The sequence below is a fragment of the Cherax quadricarinatus genome, chromosome 8 (genome assembly GCF_038502225.1).
Source record: "Cherax quadricarinatus isolate ZL_2023a chromosome 8, ASM3850222v1, whole genome shotgun sequence".
Lineage (NCBI taxonomy): Eukaryota > Metazoa > Arthropoda > Malacostraca > Decapoda > Parastacidae > Cherax > Cherax quadricarinatus.
In genome coordinates this window covers 8,484,629-8,503,860 of record NC_091299.1, presented here as the reverse complement: position 1 = coordinate 8,503,860, position 19,232 = coordinate 8,484,629, and the positions used below count along the sequence as shown (strand labels likewise).

The following is a 19,232-nucleotide window of genomic DNA, read 5'->3' as shown; positions in this document are numbered from 1 at the left end:
GTACCTAAGCAGCTGGAACTTGTCACCACTGAACGTCATGTTTTTCTCCACTGCCCAACGGAAAACCCTGTTTATATCTTCCTGTACTTTTTCAGTGTCCTCTACCGTAGTGACTTTCATGCTTATTTTAGTGTCATCTGTAAATGATGATACAAAAGTGTGCCGGGTATTGTCTGCTATGAGGATGAGAAACAGCAGAGGTGCCAGGACAGTGCCTAGGGGCACTGAACTTTTGACCTCGCTCATGCTATCACTCCATGATCGCATTTGTCAAACGCCTTTGCAAAATCTGTGTCGTCTTCCGCTGCCTTCGTAATTCTGTCATAATGGTTCAGCAGCTGTGACAGACATGATTGTCCTGCTCTAGAACCATGCTGGTTCGGGTTATGTTGGTTGTGCTGGTCCATGAAATTTGTAACCTGCCGTCTCATCACTCTTTCGAAGATTTTTATGATGTGAGAAGTTAGGACCACTATGTCTGCACTCTTTAAGGCCTCTGGTATTTCTCCGAAGAATACTGAGGGATCGTGCTAGTGGTTCTTTCCACTTCATTATAAATAGAGCATTCCATGAATCTGGTCCAGGTGCTGAGTGAGTGGGCATGTTGCCCATTTCTTTTTCGAAATCTATGGGACTTGTACTAATGTCAGTTAGTTGGTTAGTTTTTTCTGCGTTTTCTACCTTGCTGTCATTTAGTGGGTTGCTGAACACCGGCTCATGCTGTTCTTTTAGGATTTCAGTCATTTCCTGTTCATCGTCAGTATGAGTCTCCTCTCAGTAGTGGTTCAATTCATAGGAATAGATATATTTTGGGTTTTTGCCGTATCCTGTATGGCCCTTTGTACTTCTTCTGTTAGGTCTGACATCCTAATGTTTCGCTCTAATTCAGTGATCTCTCGGCTAAGACTATCTTTCCTCTGTTGCAACATATTTGTGTTTTTAAGCAATTCAGTAACTCGTTATGTTCTTCTGTACCATCTACACTCTCTCTATATCTGATCTTCTGGGTTTCATCAATGGTACGTGTTTCATACGTACCTTGTATTCTTCTATATACAGCTTCTCTAGACACTGGTGGGGATTTAGGTCGCTCATGTCTGATTCCCAGGGTATGTCTGTAGCTCTTGGTTTATTTTTTCCCAGTTAATTCTATGGCTGTTAAAATTAAACTTACTGAACATCCCGTCTCTAACATTAGTGACACAGTTTCCTAACCCTGAGTTAATACTCGTTTGAACTTCTATGATGTTATGATCAGAGTAATATATTGTTCATGTAACTTTTATATCCCCGATCAGTTCCTCGTTGTTTGTGAATATGAAATCCAGAGTATTTTCATTTCTAGTGGAATCAGTTACCTGTTGGTTCAAAGCTTCATTAGTTCCCTGGTATGTGCCTGCTGAGTCAGGGTGCTTCCCGGAGATATTTCTGGTGTAACATTACGTTGCGCCATCTTCCATTTTACATGAGGGAGATTCAAGTCTCCAAGGAATAAAATATTTGGTGTGGGATTTTCTAGCCTATCCTTAGCTGATCTGTGAATTCCTCAGCAGCTGCATGGCAAATTCACTTCATCCTAGCCACAGGAACCCTATCTTATTATGTACCAAGCCCTCCTGCCTGCCTGTCTGCCTGCCTGTCTGCTTGTCAGCCTGCCTGTCTGCCTGCCTGCCTGCCTGCCTGTCTGCCTGCCTGCCTGCCTGTCTGCCTGTCAGCCTGCCTGTCTGCCTGTCAGCCTGCCTGTCTGCCTGTCAGCCTGCCTGTCTGCCTGTCTGCCTGTCAGCCTGCCTGTCTGCCTGTCAGCCTGCCTGTCTGCCTGTCTGCCTGTCAGCCTGCCTGCCTGCCTGTCTGCCTGTCAGCCTGCCTGCCTATCAGCCTGCCTGCCTGCCTGTCAGCCTGCCTGCCTGCAGGCTGACCTGTCAGCCTGCTTGCCTACATGTCATTCTGCCTGCCTACCTGTCAGCCTGCCTTCCAGCCTGCCTGCCTGTCAGCCTGCCTGCCTGCCTGTCAGCCTGCCTGCTTGCTCGTCAGCCTGCTTGCCTGCCTCCGCCAATTCTTCATCATTCCTCTGGGTCATGTGATTCGGAGTGTCGGTTATCGGGTCAAGTCTTCTTACCTGGAGTCTACCTGAAGGGTATTCCTGGGATCAACGTCCCTGTGGCCCGGTCCACGACCAGACCTCCCGGTGGATCAAGGCCTGATCAACCAGGCTGGTACTGCTGGCCGCATGTAGTCCAACGTACGAACCACAGCCCAGCTGATTCGGCACTGACTTTAGGTATCTTTAGGTATCTGTAATTCCCCTTTTGCCTGGTGGGAGGCTGTTGAACAGCCTTGGGCCCCGGACACTTAGTGTTTTCTTAGTGTAACAATGGCGCCCCTACTTTTTATTGGGAATATTTTGCACCACCTTCCCAGTCTTTTGCTTTCGTAGGGAGTGATTTCTGTATGCAGATTAGGGATCATTCCTTCTAGGGTTTTCCAGATGTAGATTATGACGTCTTACTCTCGCCTGCGCTCCGGGGAGTACAGGTCAAATGATTCCAAGCGTTCCCAGTAGTTAAGGTGTTTGATGGAACTTATATGTGCAGTAAAGGTTCTCTGCATATTCTCTAGATCTGCAATTTCACCTGCTTTGAACGGAGATGTTAATGTATAGCAGTATTCCAGGCTAGAGAGAACAAGTGATTTGAAAAGGATCATCCCTGGCTTGGCATCTCTTGTTTTGAAAGTTCTCATTACCCATCCTATCAGTTTCCTCACAATTGTGATCGTGGTACTGTTATGATCCTTGAAAACGAGATCCTCAGACATTGCCACTCCCAGATCCCCCACATTATTTTCCCGCTTTATTTTATGGCCAGAGTTTGTAGTCTACTCTGCTCTAGTTATTATCTCCTCCAGTTTTCCATAACGGAGTAGTTGGAATTTGTCCTCATTGAACATCATATTGTTTACCGTTGCCCACTGGAAAACTTTGTTTATATCTTCTTGGAGGTTAACCGCGTCCTCAGCAGATGACAGCCTCATGCAGATTCTAGTGTCGTCTGCAGAGGATGATACGGTGCTGTGGATTACCTCTCTCTCTGTGTCTGATATGAGGATGAGGAACAACGGGGGCGAGTACTGTGTCTTTTGGGGTGAATATAACACCATGTAAATCACCAAACACACACACACACACACACAGGAGCTAGGACTCGACCCCTGCAACCACAAATAGGTGAGCACACACACACACACACACACACACACACACACACACACACACACACACACACACACACACACACACACACACACACACACACACACACATATGATAGTCCAGGAGGCTAGAAGCCAGTAATGTTGGTGCAGTACTGGGAACCAGAACTCGACCCCAGAAAATACATACTGGTGTGTAGAGGCACACTTGCCAAGATGGTACGATGAGTGGCACACGGAGGGCCTGGCACTCCTCACCAGGTAATGCCATTAAATAATACCCAAACAAACAAATATACTAACCACCACCACCACCATAACTATATCAACCACCACCATCACATCAACCACCACCATTACATCAACTACCACCACCACTACATTCACCAACACCACTACATCAACCATCAGCACTACCACCATCACTACATTAACCATCACCACCACACCAACCATCACCACCACACCAACCATCACCACCACACCAACCATCACCACCACACCAACCATCACCACCACACCAACCATCACCACCACACCAACCATCACCACCACACCAACCATCACTACCACCACCACACCACAACCACACTAACCATCACTACCACCACCACACCACAACCACACTAACCATCACCACCACACCAACCATCACCACCACACTAACCACCACCACACCATCACAACCACACTAACCATCACAACCACACTAACCATCACCACCACACCAACCATCACTACCACCACCACACCACAACCACACTAACCATCACTACCACCACCACACCACAACCACACTAACCATCACCACCACACCAACCATCACCACCACACTAACCACCACCACACCATCACAACCACACTAACCATCACAACCACACTAACCATCACCACCACCACACCATCACCACCACACTAACCATCACCACCACACTAACCATCACCACCACACCAACCATCACCACCACACTAACCACCACCACACCATCACAACCACACTAACCATCACAACCACACTAACCATCACCACCACACCAACCATCACCACCACACTAACCACCACCACACCATCACAATCACACTAACCATCACCACCACCACACCATCACCACTACACCAACCATCACCACCACACTAACCATCACCACCATCACCACCACCACCACACCATCACCACCACCACACCATCACAATCACACTAACCATCACCACCACCACACCATCACCACTACACCAACCATCACCACCACACTAACCATCACCACCATCACCACCACCACACCATCACAGCCACACTAAACATCACCACCACCACCACACCATCACCACCACCACACCATCACCACCACCACACCATCACAATCACACTAACCATCACCACCACCACACCATCACCACTACACCAACCATCACCACCACACTAACCATCACCACCACACTAACCATCACCACCACCACACCATCACCACTACACCAACCATCACCACCACACTAACCACCACCACCATCACCACCACCACACCATCACAGCCACACTAAACATCACCACCACCACCACACCATCACCACCACCACACCATCACAATCACACTAACCATCACCACCACCACACCATCACCACTACACCAACCATCACCACCACACTAACCATCACCACCATCACCACCACCACACCATCACAACCACACTAACCATCACCACCACCACCACACCATCACCACCACACGAACCATCACCACCACACTAACCATCACCACCACCACCACACCATCACCACCACACTAACCACCACCACCACCACCACCACACCATCACCACCCCCACACCATCACCACCACCACCACACCATCACCACCACACTAACCACCACCACCACCACACCATCACCACCACACTAACCATCACCACCACACCATCACCACCACCACACCAACCATCACCACCACCACACCATCACCACCACACTAACCATCACCACCACAACACCAACCATCACCACCACCACACCATCACCACCACACCAACCATCACCACCACACTAACCACCACCACACCATCACAACCACACTAACCATCACAACCACACTAACCATCACCACCACACCAACCATCACCACCACACTAACCACCACCACACCATCACAATCACACTAACCATCACCACCACCACACCATCACCACTACACCAACCATCACCACCACACTAACCATCACCACCATCACCACCACCACCACACCATCACCACCACCACACCATCACAATCACACTAACCATCACCACCACCACACCATCACAGCCACACTAACCATCACCACCACACCAACCATCACCACCACCACACCATCACAGCCACACTAACCATCACCACCACACCAACCATCACCACCACACCAACCATCACCACCACACTAACCATCACCACCACCACCACACCATCACAACCACACTAACCACCACCACCACCACCACCACCCCACCACCACCACCACCACACCACCACCACACTAACCATCACAAACACCAAACCATCACCACCACACTAACCATCACCACCACACCATCACCACCACCACACCAACCATCACCACCACCACACCATCACCACCACACTAACCATCACCACCACAACACCAACCATCACCACCACCACACCATCACCACCACACCAACCATCACCACCACACTAACCACCACCACACCATCACAACCACACTAACCATCACAACCACACTAACCATCACCACCACACCAACCATCACCACCACACTAACCACCACCACACCATCACAATCACACTAACCATCACCACCACCACACCATCACCACTACACCAACCATCACCACCACACTAACCATCACCACCATCACCACCACCACCACACCATCACCACCACCACACCATCACAATCACACTAACCATCACCACCACCACACCATCACCACTACACCAACCATCACCACCACACTAACCATCACCACCATCACCACCACCACACCATCACAGCCACACTAAACATCACCACCACCACCACACCATCACCACCACCACACCATCACCACCACCACACCATCACAATCACACTAACCATCACCACCACCACACCATCACCACTACACCAACCATCACCACCACACTAACCATCACCACCACACTAACCATCACCACCACCACACCATCACCACTACACCAACCATCACCACCACACTAACCACCACCACCATCACCACCACCACACCATCACAGCCACACTAAACATCACCACCACCACCACACCATCACCACCACCACACCATCACAATCACACTAACCATCACCACCACCACACCATCACCACTACACCAACCATCACCACCACACTAACCATCACCACCATCACCACCACCACACCATCACAACCACACTAACCATCACCACCACCACACCATCACCACCACACGAACCATCACCACCACACTAACCATCACCACCACCACCACACCATCACCACCACACTAACCACCACCACCACCACCACCACACCATCACCACCCCCACACCATCACCACCACCACCACACCATCACCACCACACTAACCACCACCACCACCACACCATCACCACCACACTAACCATCACCACCACACCATCACCACCACCACACCAACCATCACCACCACCACACCATCACCACCACACTAACCATCACCACCACAACACCAACCATCACCACCACCACACCATCACCACCACACTAACCATCATCACCACCACACCACCACCACCACCACACCATCACCACCACACTAACCATCACCACCACCACACCACCACCACGCCACCACTACCACCACACTAACCATCACCACCACCACCACACCATCACCACCCCCAAACCATCACCACCACCACACCATCACCACCCCCAAACCATCACCACCACCACACCACCACCACGCCACCACTACCACCACACTAACCACCACCACCACACCATCACCACCACCCACCCAACCATCACCACCACCACACCATCACCACCACACTAACCATCACCACCACCACCACACCATCACTACCACATTAACCATCACCAACATCACACCATCACCACCACACCAACCATTACCACCCCACCACACTAACCATCACCACCACACTAACCACCACCACCACCACACCAGCACAACCACACTAACCATCACCTCCACACCATCACCACCACCACACCATCACCACCACACCAACCATCACCACCACACTAACCATCACCACCACCACACCATCACAACCACACTAACCACCACCACCACACCAGCACAACCACACTAACCATCACCTCCACACCATCACCACCACACTAACCATCACCACCACCACACCATCACAACCACACTAACCATCACCAACACCACCACCACACCATCACCACCACACCAACCATCATCACCACTACACCAACCATCACCACCACCATACCATCACCACCACACCAACCATCATCACAACCACACCATCACAGCCACACTAACCATCACAACCACACTAACCATCACCACCACCACACCATCACCACCACACCAACCATCACCACCACCACACCATCACCACGACCCCCACACCATCAGCACCACCACGCCAGCACCACCACCCCAACACCATCAGCACCACCACGCCAGCACCACCACCCCCACACCATCAGCACCACCACACCATCACCACCACCCCCACACCATCAGCACCACCACGCCATCACCACCACCCCCACACCATCAGCACCACACGCCATCACCACCACCCCCACACCATCAGCACCACACACCGTCACCACCACCCCCACACCATCACCACCACCACGCCATCACCACCACCCCCACACCATCAGCACCACACACCATCACCACCACCCCCACACCATCAGCACCACCACGCCAGCACCACCAGCACCACCACACCATCACCACCACCCCCACACCATCAGCACCACACACCATCACCACCACCCCCACACCATCAGCACCACACACCATCACCACCACCCCCACACCAACTTATGAGCACCATCATCACCAACCCCCACATTAATCGCCCCCACCACACCCCCCCTCCCCTCCACCATACCCCCCAAAAAGGTCACATCTTACAGCCATACCTCAGCAGCTGCCGGAAGCTGGCTCCAACACCTCTCACATGTGTCATCCTCAGTAACATCGTCGGCGGCTTATAGCGGTTCAGAGGCACACTCACACCTTACCCTATATTCCAGGGGTTTGTGGCCCCTGTGGGTTTAGCGTTTAGTTATGATTATAATAATATATTCCACGTGAAACTCAAAACCCCCAGGGGTTATACAGCGCTGGGAAGACCCCTGCTGAAGCGACTCGGACCTTAAGATGTGTTGAAATATTGGACAGGTCGCCCGTTTTCTGTTGCTGGTTTGTAACACAGTCTAGTCTTGATGTGTTAGATGAGGTTTGTCAGGAAAAATGACAAGTGTTTCCTTCCGCGGTCCTTAGTCACGTGATGAACCCGCAGCTGGAGCTTTCCGTCATCTGACCAACGCCTTCCGCTGGCTTACCCCTCCACCCCCCCCCTTTAAAAATTATGGTTTTTGATTATAAACATTAGATAGTTTGTACGGCTGTTGCTGTGTTGAATTGTTCGTAATTACTGTCCTTTATAATCCCTTCAATTTGTTTAGAAGACAATGAACTAACGTAGTGAACTCGTGTAATTTATCTACAAAAATTAGGCTAATAATTTACGAACGGCATCAACGTTTTAACATGACTGTAACATGACTGAAGAAGCCTACTGTGTAGGCCTCTTCAGTCGAGTACAGAAAAGTTGATAGAAGCAGAAGAGACTTGAAGACGATGTAATCAGTCCATCACCCTTGAAGTTTTGAGGTGGTCAGTCCCTCAGTCTATATACCGTCAGGAGGTGAGATGTAGGCCACTAGTAGAGGTAAGAATATAATGACCTACGTCTCACATCCTGGCGGTATATAAGGCTCCATCCTGTCACTTCAACTCCATATTGTTTCAGACTATGGAACAATACTCTTCTCCAGACTGAGGGACTGACCACCTCTAAACTTTAAGGGTGATGGACTGATTACATCGTCTTCAAGTCTCTTCTGCTGCTATCAACTTTTCTGTACACGACTGAAGAAGCCTACTGTGTAGGCGAAACGTTTCGAAATAAAGATACCTAACTGTTGCATATGTGTCTTACCTAACAACCTGTCGGTATTTTATACCATTCTAAATATATGTATACGAGAACCAGTTAACTGAACAATAGTAACTATACAACACACAAATATTCTTAAGACCAATTTATGCCAAAATAATACAATGGTGACCATACATCCCATAATACAAGATTTGATAATGTATATATATATATATATATATATATATATATATATATATATATATATATATATATATATATTATAACAAGTGCAATTTAATTTAGCCTGATCCAACTAAATATATTTTACTCAAGTTTACAATAATTTAATAACAAATACAATGAAATATTTTTTCGTTAGGTTCAAAATGATTTTTGCGAAATTATTACATACAAATTTTCGCTTGCTTTATTCGGAAAGAAGAGCATTGTTATTTAAGCCAAAATCGCAAGTCTTACCTATTCAGCAAAACATTATATATACATATGCAAGACAAGCCACGACGGATGGAAATCTCCAGCTCAAGATCTTTCACACGCCCCCGTGCGTCATCAGGAGCTACGGAATGTTGCAAGAGTAGCAACAGGTGAAATGAATGGAAGTTTTCTCAGAGCAATGTAGCGTGGTGACGGCAGCCAGTTAGGGAAGACTATGATAACCCAGGGTAACCTAACTGACAACTTCAGAGAGACACCTGCGCCAAGATCCGTCTTCATTACCATTAAGAGTTCAAAATTAGAGACCAGCCTACACCAGTCATCCACCGGAAGGGTTGGTGAAGGTTGCGGGGACTGACCCCCAAAACTCTACCCACGCGACTTATATAGACATGAGTCTACCCACTCCTGGTAGGTAGATAGGAATCTACCTTCTCCAGGTAGGTAGATAGGGATCTACCTTCTCCAGGTAGGTAGATAGGGATCTACCTTCTCCAGGTAAGTAGATAGGGATCTACCTTCTCCAGGTAGCTACATAGTGATCTACCTTTTCCAGTAGGTACACAGGGATCTACCTTCTCCAGTAGGTACATAGGGATCTACCTTCTCCAGTAGGTACATAGTGATCTACCTTCTACAGTAGGTACATAGTGATCTACCTTCTACAGTAGGTACATAGTGAGCTACCTTCTCCAGTAGGTACACAGGGATCTACCTTCTTCAGTCGGTACATAGTGAGCTACCTTCTCCAGTAGGTACATAGTGATCTACCTTCTACAGTAGGTACATAGTGATCTACCTTCTCCAGTAGGTACACAGGGATCTACCTTCTCCAGTAGGTACACATGGATCTACCTTCTCCAGTAGGTACACATGGATCTACCTTCTCCAGTAGGTACACATGGATCTACCTTCTCCAGTAGGTACACAGGGATCTACCTTCTCCAGTAGGTACACAGGGATCTACCTTCTCCAGTAGGTACACAGGTACCTTCTCCAGTAGGTACACAGGGATCTACGTGTTTTTAAGCATTTTTTCCCCTTTCTGTACTTAGGTGTTCACCCCTGGTAACTACATACGCCCTGGTACCTACATACGTCAGGGGTACCGCCAGATGCCAAAGTTAATAATCCACACGCCCTGGTGCCTACATACGTCCTGGTACCTAAATACGCCCTGGTACCTACATTCACCCTGGTACCTACATATGCCAGGTTGGCGCCAGATGCCAGGGTTCCTCCATACGCTCTGCGTTAGTAAATAATTCACGCCATCTGGCAACTCGTTTCACTGACAAGTCTGGTACACGTTAGCTGCCTTGGATGCACCTTCTTGCTGCATCTATGTCCACATACCATGCAGTGTTGAACACACCAGGAGACGCGTCAACCTTCGACACTCACGTCAAGTTAACAAAACAGAAAGGCACCGCGCACTTCCCCGTGTATCCGTTAAATGCCAATATTTTCAGACTACCGGTTAGGGCTACACATTATCGTACAGCGATAGCCATCGCTGTGTAAACTGCTGTTATTCCACTTACAGCAGTAAAGCACAACGCGCAGCAGTACGCCTCATATACAGTCAACACGACTGTATATGCAGCATTCTTCACCTGACCTCAGCCGGACTATAAATACTCGCGTTCCTTCCACCCCAGGTAGTTCTGTTTGTGACTTGAAAAAGCCCACTGTGTGGGCGAAACGTAGTCAATAAAGGATCACATTATACTGCATTTGTGTTTATATTGCCAACACAGGCGTTCATCCCACTGCATTCTGACCTCATCCCCCATACTAAGTAGCCATACCGCTGCAGTGTGAACGCTATGTAAGAGCTTCTCTAAGTCAACACTCTCATGCACCTTCCAGCAGGTACTGGACTTTCTTACACATAGTAAGACATTCCATCATGTACTGGAGTTGTCTTACGCATGATATAACATTCCAGCATGTACTGGAGTTGTCTTACGCATGATATAACATTCCAGCATGTACTGGAGTTGTCTTACGCATGATATAACATTCCAGCATGTACTGGAGTTGTCTTACGCATGATATAACATTCCAGCATGTACTGGAGTTGTCTTACGCATGATATAACATTCCAGCATGTACTGGAGTTGTCTTACGCATGATATAACATTCCAGCATGTACTGGAGTTGTCTTACGCATGATATAACATTCCAGCATGTACTGGAGTTGTCTTACGCATGATACAACATTCCAGCATGTACTGGAGTTGTCTTACGCATGATATAACATTCCAGCATGTACTGGAGTTGTCTTACGCATGATACAACATTCCAGCATGTACTGGAGTTGTCTTACGCATGATACAACATTCCAGCATGTACTGGAGTTGTCTTACGCATGATACAACATTCCAGCATGTACTGGAGTTGTCTTACGCATGATACAACATTCCAGCATGTACTGGAGTTGTCTTACACAGGATTGCAGTGTTTTCCTACACAGATATAGTTTTGATAAGTTCCCAGGGTTTTTCTACTACCGGATCCAGGCCTTCGGTCAGGCTCGTCTGGTGTTAGCCTGGTCAGTCAAGGTGTAGCTGCTGGCGATCCACAGTCTGGTTGATCTGACACCTGACGAAGATACTTGTCCAGTTATAACAGACCATAGGAACTGGTGTCTTTAACACTTCTTCCGACAACACTGAGCTAACACACAGGTACCTATTTTCACTGCTGGGAGGGCAGGAGCAACATAGGTGCCTATTTTCACTGCTAGGTGGGCAAGAGCAACACAGGTACCTATTTTCGCTGCTAGGTGGGCAAGAGCAACACAGGTACCTATTTTCACTGCTAGGTAGGCAGGAGCAACACAGGTACCTATTTTCACTGCTAGGTGGGCAGGAGCAACACAGGTACAAGGAAACTCGACCACATATTTCTCCGTGACGGAGAATCGAACCCGGTACTTTAGTGATTTTGTCTGATGCTGTGACTGACCAGTGAGCTACGTGGCACTCAGGAGGTGAGAGAGGAAGAAGCAGGTGTCACATCGTGTCAAAGGTCGTCACACACCGTCAACGAGGTGTCGCCTGCTTCCAGAATGTCACTCTCACCATTTTCTTCGATGTATCACAATACAGTTGTATACTGCTGAGTGTCAACACTGCCATGTGTCTCACTACACTGCTGAGTGTCAACACTGCCATGTGTCTCACTACACTGCTGAGTGTCAACACTGCCATGTGTCTCACTACACTGCTGAGTGTCAACACTGTCATGTGTCTCACTACACTGCTGAGTGTCAACACTGTCATGTGTCTCACTACACTGCTCAGTGTCAATACTGCCATGTGTCTCACTACACTGCTGAGTGTCAACACTGCCATGTGTCTCACTACACTGCTCAGTGTTAATACTGCCATGTGTCTCACTACACTGCTGAGTGTCAACACTGTCATGTGTCTCACTACACTGCTCAGTGTCAATACTGCCATGTGTCTCACTACACTGCTGAGTGTCAACACTGCCATGTGTCTCACTACACTGCTCAGTGTCAGTGCTGCCATGTGTCTCACTACACTGCTGAGTGTCAACACTGCCATGTGTCTCACTACACTGCTGAGTGTCAACACTGCCATGTGTCTCACTACACTGCTGAGTGTCAACACTGCCATGTGTCTCACTACACTGCTGAGTGTCAACACTGCCATGTGTCTCACTACACTGCTCAGTGTCAACACTGCCATGTGTCTCACTACACTGCTCAGTGTCAACACTGCCATGTGTCTCACTACACTGCTGAGTGTCAACACTGCCATGTGTCTCACTACACTGCTGAGTGTCAACACTGCCATGTGTCTCACTACACTGCTGAGTGTCAACACTGCCATGTGTCTCACTACACTGCTGAGTGTCAACACTGCCATGTGTCTCACTACACTGCTGAGTGTCAACACTGCCATGTGTCTCACTACACTGCTGAGTGTCAACACTGCCATGTGTCTCACTACACTGCTGAGTGTCAACACTGCCATGTGTCTCACTACACTGCTGAGTGTCAACACTGCCATGTGTCTCACTACACTGCTCAGTGTCAACACTTCCATGTGTCTCACTACACTGCTGAGTGTCAACACTGCCGTGTGTCTCACTACACTGCTGAGTGTCAACACTGCCATGTGTCTCACTACACTGCCGAGTGTCAACACTGCCATGTGTCTCACTACACTGCTCAGTGTCAACACTGCCATGTGTCTCACTACACTGCTGAGTGTCAACACTGCCATGTGTCTCACTACACTGCTGAGTGTCAACACTTCATGTGTCTCACTACACTGCTGAGTGTCAACACTGTCATGTGTCTCACTACACTGCTGAGTGTCAACACTTCCATGTGTCTCACTACACTGCTGAGTGTCAACACTGCCATGTGTCTCACTACACTGCTGAGTGTCAACACTGCCATGTGTCTCACTACACTGCTCAGTGTCAACACTGCCGTGTGTCTCACTACACTGCTGAGTGTCAACACTGCCATGTGTCTCACTACACTGCTGAGTGTCAACACTGCCATGTGTCTCACTACACTGCTGAGTGTCAACACTGCCATGTGTCTCACTACACTGCTGAGTGTCAACACTTCCATGTGTCTCACTACACTGCTGAGTGTCAACACTGCCATGTGTCTCACTACACTGCTGAGTGTCAACACTGCCATGTGTCTCACTACACTGCTGAGTGTCAACACTGCCATGTGTCTCACTACACTGCTGAGTGTCAACACTGCCATGTGTCTCACTACACTGCTGAGTGTCAACACTGCCATGTGTCTCACTACACTGCTGAGTGTCAACACTGCCATGTGTCTCACTACACTGCTGAGTGTCAACACTGCCATGTGTCTCACTACACTGCTGAGTGTCAACACTGCCATGTGTCTCACTACACTGCTGAGTGTCAACACTGCCATGTGTCTCACTACACCCACAGACGCGAACACCAGAGATCTGGGTCATCACTACACCAACAGACAACCAACAGACAACTGGGTCATCACTACACCAACAGACAACAAACAGACAACTGGGTCATCACTACGCCAACAGACAACAAACAGACAACTGGGTCATCACTACGCCAACAGACAACCAACAGACAACTGGGTCATCAGTACACCAACAGACAACTAGGTCATTACTACAACAGACAACTGGGTCATTACTACACAGACAACTGAGTCATCACTACACAGACAACTGGGTCATAACTACACAGACGACTGGGTCATGACTACACCAACAGACAACTGCGTCATCACTACACCAACGGACAACTATGTCATCACTACAACAGACTACTGGGTCATCACTACATCAACAGGCAACTAGGTCATCACTACACCAACAGACTACTGGGGCATCACTACACCAACAGACAACTTGGTCATCACTACACCAACAAACAACTGGGTCATCACTACACCAACGGACAACTGGGTCATCACTACAACAGACTACTGGGTCATCACTACACCAACGGACAACAAACAGACAACTGGGTCATCACTACACCAACAGACAACAAACAGACAACTGGGTCATCACTACACCAACAGACAACAAACAGACAACTGGGTCATCACTACGCCAACAGACAACAAACAGACTACTGGGTCATTACTACACCAACGGACAACTGGGTCATCACTACAACAGACTGAAGATTGAGACACTTATGCAGCATATGGGAATCTTTATTCAGGAAACGTTTCGCCACACAGTGGCTTCATCAGTCCAATACAAAGAGGAAGGCGTAAGGAGAGGAGGAGAATGAGGTAATCAGTCCCTCATCCTGGAGCGATGTGTTCAGTCCATCAATCTTGTAGAATGTACAGCATAGGGCCGTAGACGTGGCTTATATACTGTAGTGAGGTGAGGTGAAGCAGGCGGAGGCGGGGTCATAGTGGTACCATCCACTAGTCGACTAGTGAATGGTACCACTATGACCCCGCCTCCACCTGCTTCACGTCACCTCACTACAGTATATAAGCCACGTCTACGGCCCTATGCTGTACATTCTACAAGATTGATGGACTGAACACATCGCTCCAGGATGAGGGACTGATTACCTCATTCTCCTCCTCTCCTTACGCCTTCCTCTTTGTATTGGACTGATGAAGCCACTGTGTGGCGAAACGTTTCCTGAATAAAGATTCCCATATGCTGCATAAGTGTCTCAATCTTCAACTTGTCGGTTTTTCAAACCATTCATCACTACAACAGACTACTGGGTCATCACTACACCAACAGACTACTCGGTCATCACTAACACCTTGGCACAATAAAAACTTCATGGTCTGGTCAGCATTTAGCCAGTCAACATGAAACATCACTTGACATAAAGCCTAGTCCTTCAAGTGAGCTCATCACTCACAAAACACCTGGTGGTTAACGCTCTCGCTTCACACGGTGAGGGCCTGGGTTCGATTCCCAGCCAGAGTAGAAACATTGGACGTGTTTCTTTCCACCTGTTGTCTATGTTCCCCATCAGTAAAATGGGTACCTGGGTGTTAGTCGACTGGTGTGGGTCGCATCCTGGGACACTGACCTAAGGAGGCCTGGTCACAGACCGGGCCGCGGGGGCGTTGACCCCCGGAACTCTCTCCAGATAAACTCCAGATAAACTCTCCAGATAGCTTGTCTCAACACCTCGTCAGACACACTATAGCTTCTCTCGACACCTCGTCAGACACACTATAGCTTGTCTCGACACCTCGTCAGACACACTATAGCTTGTCTCAACACCTCGTCAGACACACTATAGATTGTCTCAGCACCTCGTCAGACACACTATAGCTTGTCTCGACACCTCCTCAGACACACTATAGCTTGTCTCAACACCTCGTCAGACACACTATAGATTGTCTCAACACCTCGTCAGACACACTATAGCTTGTCTCAACACCTCGTCAGACACACTATAGATTGTCTCAACACCTCGTCAGACACACTATAGCTTGTCTCGACACCTCCTCAGACACACTATAGCTTGTCTCAACACCTCGTCAGACACACTATAGATTGTCTCAACACCTCGTCAGACACACTATAGCTTGTCTCAACACCTCGTCAGACACACTATAGATTGTCTCAACACCTCGTCAGACACACTAGAGCTTGTCTCAACACCTCGTCAGATACACTATAGATTGTCTCAACACCTCGTCAGACACACTATAGCTTGTCTCGACACCTCCTCAGACACACTATAGCTTGTCTCAACACCTCGTCAGACACACTATAGATTGTCTCAACACCTCGTCAGACACACTATAGCTTGTCTCAACACCTCGTCAGACACACTATAGCTTGTCTCAACACCTCGTCAGACACACTATAGATTGTCTCAACACCTCGTCAGACACACTATAGCTTGTCTCAACACCTCGTCAGACACACTATAGCTTGTCTCAACACCTCGTCAGACACACTATAGCTTGTCTCGACACCTCGTCAGACACACTATAGCTTGTCTCAACACCTCGTCAGACACTATAGCTTGTCTCAACACCTAGTCAGACACACTATAGCTTGTCTCAACACCTCGTCAGACACACTAGAGCTTGTCTCGGCACTTCATTACACACACTAGTGCTTGTCTCAGCACCTGGTCACCTGAAGAGGAGGCTGGCAAGCCGCCTCACCACACTGCCTCAGCTCTTGAATCTGGTATCTGTGTGTTGTATTGATTCATACAAACATCATGGAGGTGGATGATCAACCTCCACCTCCATTTAAGTGGATTATCGGAGGAATGTTCTGCAAGGTGTGTACACCAGGTTGAGTGTACCTGCTGTTTGAAAGTGTTTACACAGACTCTCAATACATACACACACACGTGAAGCAAAGCACTCTCGTACAGTGCCTAGTAAGCACAAATTAGCGAGTATAGCACCGTATTGCACTGTATCAACTTGATCACCGTGCTGCATTCCAACGCAGCCGCTTCACTGTGCTGCACTCCACCACAGCCGCAGCGTCGTGCTGTGGTGGGTGCAGTAGGGAGGTGAGTACAGAAATAACAACAACACCTACACACACACACGTATACACGAGACGTTCGTCAAGTTTCCCCCGGTCACAGCGGTGAGGAAGCAACACTGAACGGTGCTGCTGCTGCTGCTGCTGTTGTTGGCTGCTCTCCTGGTGCTCCCTCCCTCCCTCCCGTCCCTCGCAGAGGTGCTCCCTCCCTCCCTCCAACACCAATATGTTCCCCATCCCCCATCACCCAGACCGACCCACCTCCCTCACACGGCTGGCTGGCTGGTCGGTCCGCCCACCACCACCACCACTACCACCACGCCCCAGCCAGTCGGCCAACCACGCACATACCACGCACATACCCCCCCACACACACACTCACACACACAAAGGTATGTATATCTAGTATCCAAACTTAGTATCCAAACTTAGCAACACAAGTGAACATATACCTCAGAATATTTCTCACGGGTTTACTCTGTTACAAGAGGAAGATTCTGGGGACAATGTTAGTAAAATTATGGTTACACACCAAGGGATTTAAAAGAGAATGATAGTAGGTTATCTGCATATTCCAAGACTACCAGAAACCCTTTGACAAGGTAACTTAATTGCATCTCCTATAAATTTGATATATACTTTTGATGAGTTTCGAGAGTCTTTCTACTCTCGGAGCCAGGCCACGGGCCAGGCCACGGGCCAGGCCACGGGCCAGGCCACGGTCCAGGCCACGGGCCATGCACTGCTACTGCAGTGTTTTAATTAATAAGATTATATCCAGCTACGACCTGTTAAACTGCTTACTGATGGTTTTTCAGGTTACCGCCCCTGCGGCCGGGTCTCAGGTAAGGTCCCAGCCTACCAGATACCTGAGGGATATTTTCTTAGTCTGGGACCGCGGCCCGGTCCTAGACTAGGGCTCGTGGTGGATCAAGGCCTGATCAACCACGCTGTTACTACAAGCCCCACGCAGTCCAATGTACGAACCACAGCCCGACTGGCCAGGAACCAATTTGAGGAACTTATCAGGTCCCCCTTTGAAGACAACCAGAGGTTTGTAATTCTCCTTATGTACGGAGAGATCGCTGAAACGTCAGTGACCTCAGACACTTATGAGTTCTCTCTTAGTGTGCTCGTCGCGCCCCTGCATTTTATTGGAGGTATTTTACACAGCCTGCCAAGTTCCTAGTCATATGGACTGATTTCAGTATGCAGGTTTGGAACCAGTCCCTTCACGATTTCCTTGTTGACAATTATGATGCGCTTTTATCGCCTACGTTCCAATGAATACAGAAGAAATCAAGGGTTCCTGGTAGTACGGGTGTTTGATAGGATAGGGTTCACCTGTGGTGTAAACTGTGGGACCCACAACCTTGTATGTGGTCGGTGAAGGTTC

The 19,232-nt window shown here is 48.7% G+C and overlaps 1 protein-coding gene across 5 annotated transcripts in view; it reads right to left on the bottom strand.

The window, feature by feature from the left end:
- CdGAPr (GTPase-activating protein CdGAPr) overlaps positions 1 to 19,232 on the bottom strand; it is a 1,516,021-nt gene that overhangs the window by 1,179,790 nt on the left and 316,999 nt on the right. For 3 of the 5 annotated variants that reach the window (XM_070082834.1, XM_070082838.1, XM_070082837.1), the window contains exon 1: positions 17,891 to 17,985. The exons of 1 other annotated variant lie outside the window; for it this stretch is intronic. The gene's annotated coding sequence lies outside the window, so the exon portion shown is untranslated. Of the gene's footprint in view, positions 1 to 17,890; positions 17,986 to 19,232 lie in introns of those variants that run through there. One more of the 5 variants, XM_070082836.1, reaches the window with a different exon arrangement.